Raw genomic sequence first — 6,000 nt, 5'->3', positions numbered from 1 at the left:
TCTCCAATCCTCCTCTCCCCCGGAAGAAACCTTGGTCTCTGCTGACACCATAGGGTGAAAGAAATCAGAAGTTTAAGGGCTTAATGCATCCTCCTGACTAGCACCAGATGCTGGGAGAGGTGGTGTCGGCCACTCCTTAGTCAACACTGGCTAGGGAGGGCTCTTTTACATCTGGTTCAAATAATTGCAGAAAACTTGAACCCTTCCCCCCCCCAACACACACACAAACACACATTCTTCCCCTTCCCACCCCCCCGCCCCCCACAAAAACTGGTTCTCTGCTCTGTTTGCTCATTGATTGAAAAGAATGTGCTTGCTTTACTGCAACCAATCACTTGGATTCACCAGCCCCCTCATGCTTGCCTGCAGTCTGGTTGGGCCTACTCACTATCCTTCCTGACTCTGGGAAAAAGAATGAGCACAAAGAAATGAAAGACCTGCTTTCTATCTCCACCTCTTTCCCCTCCCCTCCTCCTCTTCCTCCTCCTCCTTCCTCTCTCTCTCTCTCTCTCTCTCTCTCCCCTTCTCTTTCTCTCTCCTCCTTTCCTTTATTATTTTTCTCTCCTTCACCTTTAAAGTTCACAGTCCAGATGATATCTAGGTACCTTCCTTTCTTCCCATCGATACCTGAGAAGTCCTTTTAAGTATTCCTTTGCAGTTTACCCCATAGGCTACTGGGAGATGTAGTCCATGGGGAGAAAGTGAGACAGTTTTCAGACATAAATCCTCTACATCTAATTTGGCCATGTAAGAGTTATCCCTCCTAAACTGGGCAATTTCCCTGGGCAGAGGCAGCTTTCTGAACCACTAATAAGGACATTCTAAAGTCTTTCTATAAAAATATAATGGGCACAAGGAAGTGACTCTCCCCATCTGTCTGGTTCCAGCTGATGCAAAGAATTCATCTCTCCAACTATACTCTACGATATAGAATAGCTGCTTTGCTGATGTCTAATGACACTCCAGAGGTTGGAGTAAAGAGTATGCCTCCCACTTACACAGCCACTAAAATGCCTTGACTAAATGGTTCCAGAACATGGAACCCCACTGAGCATAATAGTTTTTAAAGCTTATATCAGGAGCTGTTCTCCAAGTAAACAGAATGCAAAATGACTCCCAGGGCATGCCAAAGTCTAAGCCTGACTTTGGTCAGAACAAGAAAGCAGCTGCTCTGAAATATGAGGTGATTTTTAAAAAGTTAAATACTGAAAACTCATAGTTTGAACATGAAATTTTCCAGAATCATGCCATACAACATAGAAAAATCTTCATAATATTTGAATTCAATTCAACAATAATATCGAAGCATTAAGTGTAACACACTGAGAATACAATGACAAAAATAAAGTCACTCACCCTATGAATGACTTCAAGAAACAAGGAGTAGGGGTGGCTAGGTGGCGCAGTGGATAGAGCACTGGCCCTGGAGTCAGGAGGACCTGGGTTCAAATTCGACCTCAGACACAATAATTACCTAGCTGTGTGGCCTTGGGCAAGCCACTTAACCCCATTTGCCCTGGGGGAAAAAACCTAAAAAAAAAAAGAAAAAAGAAACAAGGAGTGATTTGCCCTGGGAAGAGAAACTTTAAAGGGTACTGTTCACTGCTTTTAAGCACTTTGCTGTCAGATGATTAGATTTGTTCTTCTGGGTTTTAGAGGGTAAGATTTGCAGGATTGCAGTCTTTCCTGCTAATGAAAGCAATCCCAAAGGGGAGTGGGTTTATTCCTTAGAAGGTAGGGAGCTCTTTCTTACAGGAGCCCTTCAGGCAGTAGTGCTGGATATCTAATGGTAGGGATTGAACAAAGAGGAGATCTTTCCTCAAGCATGGGTTGGGTTAGGTCATGTCTGAGACAGTTCTTAGACACTAAGATGTTGACCCTTTCTGAATAGAACAGCTATTAGTATCTACCCAGAAGAGGAGATTGGAGAAGACAGAGGTTAAGAGACTTGGCCATGTTCATATTCCTAATAAGTGGCTGAGAGCAGATTTGAACTTAGATCTTTGTGATGCCAAATTCCATTTTCTATTTCCTCTATCATTAATCTACCTCTCCCAACTATGACTCTTTTCTTTTTTCCTTCTAACATTAGGCTCTGTTGAAAAATAAATGGTTTTCAGGAAGGCTCAGGTGGAACTGATTTGTTCAGCTGACCCTCATTAGCATCTTGAGATGAAGCTACAACTTCACTGGGAAGGAACCACAGTGCTCAGAAATACAGATGCAAAAGTTTTACCGAGATTCTCCTCTGGACATTGTCCAAGGGACATAGAATCTCTGATGGGCAGATCAGAAAAACAGTTATTTTGTGATATTTAGGTCTTTCATGGAATCCAAAAATCTCAGAGGATACCTGGTTCAATTCTTACCTCAACAGTACTCTTTTCTACAACAGATCCATCAAGAGATCTTGCAACCTTGGCCTGAGGTGCTTCACTCAGTGGTGCCTCCCAAGGCAGACCATTCCAAACCTGCTCAGCTCCCACTGGAAGGCAGATTTTTTTGTGGTCTCAGTTGGGTTCCTCTTTTGCTACCAGTTCTGGCCTAGGGGCCAAGAAGAATGAGCCTAATCTCCCACCCCACCCGGGGACACGGACTTTCAAACCTAGGTCTCCTGAATCCAGGAGGAGCTGTAAAAGTATCTCATTCATCTATTCTGCCCAGTTATTTAAGGGTCAGACCTAAGATACTTTCATCCAAGGAAGCTGGAATAGAGGACCTCTGAGATCTTTTGAGGTCCAAAATCCTAGGATCTGATGATATTTCAGGGTTTTTAATCCACCAGATGGCAGGGGGCATATTGCCTTGATTGAAGAAGGCCATTACATTTAGGGATTTAACAGGCATCATGTTGGTCTTTAAGGGGAGTAAAGAAGATAGTTGTATCAACACAAGGCCCTATCACTGCTCTGCTTAATTATGTTATAGAGACATGGAAAGGATGATCAACAAATACTATTGGGCTGTGTGAAGAAGCATAGTCCTTACTGTAGAAAAGGGAAGGGGAAAAGATTACTGACTATGGAGTCAAATGAACAGCAAGGGATCCTACATCTAACTTCCTCTCTGTGACCTTGTATGAGTCACTTGATCTGTATTCCTTCATTTCTAAAATGAAGAGCTTGGAAGAGATGACTTGTGAGGATTTTTCTAGATCTCAGATACCATGTTTACTAACAAAACCCTCCAAATTTTAGGATTTTTCTCTTTGGATAAAAATCTCTTTTCATTGCTTCTCTGCTTCCATTGTTGCTTCTTGTGGGGTTCCCCCAATTTCTGCTCTTTGTCTTCTCTCCTCCCTACACTCATTCCTTTAAAAATCTCATTCACACCCATGGTTACAGTTAGGACCTCTCTGAAAAGTGACTCCTAAATCTGAGTCTCCATCTTAGTCTTCTCCCCTGAACCACAGTCCTATATTTCAAACTGTGCAGATTGTCTTCATTGATCTGTTCTCCTAGCACCTCAAACTCAAAATACCTCATTCCCACTCACCCCCCCCAAATAAAACTCTGTTCTTCCCCCTAACTCTATTTCTGTCAGTGACCCCAATCATCTTCCCAGATTCAAATTATCCACTTGAAGTCCTTTCTCCTCTTCCCTTCCTCCCACATGCAATAAATACCAAGATCTGTTCATTTTACTCTTATAACATCTCTTACATGTTTTCCCTCTTTTGTCCTTGTCCAGCAAGTACTCAACAAATCAATAAAAATTTATAAAGCACTGACTATGTCCCAGCTGTAGAGCTACATCAGTTCAGGGACCACAGGATATTCCATTTCCCATCCTGGTGACTTTTCTCAGACTGCAAACAATTTTCAGATTCCATCAAGGTCCATCTTAGGTGCCACTTACAACATGAGGCCTTTCCTAACTCCCCACCTTCAGCTGCTAGGGACCTCCAGCTCCACATTTATCTTGTGCATAATTTGCACATTTTGAATCCATCCACCTATCTGTCATCTATCTATCTATCATCTATCTATCTATCTATCTATCTATCTATCATCTATCTACATAATTTCCCCTGGGAGAATATCAGCTCCTTGAAGGCAGGAACTCTCCTTGTCTTTGGAGTCTCAGTCTGTTTGTGTGATTGCTTCAGAACCACATGCCATTTCACCTACAAAGCTGTTCTAGCCTCCAGTCTGTCCTCTTTGTCATCTATCCTTCAGGCTGATGCCTAGGCAGTCCTCCTTATACATTGCCTGTTCCACTAAAAATGACCAGTGGCTCCCTTTTGCCTGACAAGTAAGTTTTACATTCTTGAGCCAATTCACAAGGTCCCTGACAGCCTTACTCCAAAAGACCTTTCCAGACTTATTTCATCCTATTCTCCTTTGAATTTTTTCAAATATGATTCACCTCCATTCCCGCCTCCCTCCATCTTGTCCTGTCTCTTCTTCTGTTTACATCTTTATTCATATTGCTCCAATGAGGGAAAAAAAAGATTGTAGTTTCAAGAAATCTCTTCTTCCCCTCTTGGGCAGGTAAGTAGTATAGTGGATAGAGCCTTGGAGTCAGGAGTTCAAATCCTACCAGAAAGGAGTTGAATTTGAATCTTCCTAGAGCAAGTGACCTTGGGCAAGTCACTTTACCCTGATTGCCTCCCATTCACAGCCATTTCCAGTCATCCTGATTCATATCTGGCCAATGGACTCAGATAACTCTGGAGGAGAAAGTGAAGCTGATAATTTAGCATAGCCCCCTCACTAATATCCAGTTCATATACTTGTCCTGGCATCACCTCCCTGATGTTCTTTGGAAATGAAGGATGTAAAACCCCATTAATATTGTTCCAATACCTGGATAGTCACCTCTCTCTCTCTCAGGAGAAGTCCCTCCTTCTTACAATGCCCAATTCAAATGTCATCTCTCTCATGAAGCCTACTGCAACTTTCACCCCAAGCTACAGTGATCTCTCTTTCACAAACTCCTCTCCAAATTTTGCCTGGGTCTTTTCATTCCCCAGAATTCTCTATGATAGTCAAGTCACTCTGCCAACTCTCTTGCCATCCCTGGTGTCCTATATAACAGATGCCTAATGAATGTTTCTTGGATTGAATTTGGGTGGAAAGTGATTCATACAGCAGCTTTCTTGATGACCAGGGGCTAATGGGGCAGCACATAAGAATCCATGGTGGTTTTCTTTCATTTTCTACTGTTGCTCTTAAGGTGTCATCATGGTTTTCTTGTTCCTGGCTGGATTACATTAGAAGCTCTTCATCAAGGCAGATGAACAATTGTTCTGCACCCTGGAGACTTAGAGGGTTACCTGGGGCACTTAAAGGTTAAGTAACTTGCCCAGGATCATGCAACCAGTAGGAAATAGAGTGGGGCAATAAAGCTGAGTCTCCTTAACTCCAGAACTCACTCCATATTAAGTATGTCAGACTATTGTCTCCTGTTACTATTATTAACAAGTATATTTGAGTTCCATATATGAATGCAAACTTACGCTAGGCAACATGTAAGTAAGGAAACAAGTGAGGAGGCATTCCTTCCCTTTTTTCCTTTTCAAACTCCCTATCAGGATCAGCCACTTTTTAACAAGAAGACTTAGTAATTGAATCTGAAACTTTCACTAGAAAAATGGCTAAGCCATTCTGGATCCCTACAGCATCTGCAGGAGACTCCAGTGGCAGCATCAGTTTTGCAAGAATAAATGAAACAACAATTTCCTATAGGAAAATGTAACTTAACCTCTGAGCTCCCAGCAGTCAGCTTTTGGGAAACATTCACCTTTAATAGAAAAATAATTTCCCAAGGCAAAAAAAAAGATAAAATGCATCTTGACATTCTAAAATCAATACATTTTGTGAAGCCATTTGTTTATGCTGGGGCAGGGTCTACTATATTCTGTATACTTGGAGTTTCGATATCATCTCTTGCTAGGAAGACTGAAATAGGAAGTGGGTTATGGTGACCATATGGGGAAAATATAAGTGCGTGCAATGAAAGACTGTTGTATCATAAAAAAAAAAATGATGAAAGGGA

The sequence above is a fragment of the Macrotis lagotis genome, chromosome 7 (assembly GCF_037893015.1).
Source record: "Macrotis lagotis isolate mMagLag1 chromosome 7, bilby.v1.9.chrom.fasta, whole genome shotgun sequence".
Taxonomy (NCBI): domain Eukaryota; kingdom Metazoa; phylum Chordata; class Mammalia; order Peramelemorphia; family Peramelidae; genus Macrotis; species Macrotis lagotis.
Note: the sequence above shows the minus strand (reverse complement) of the source record.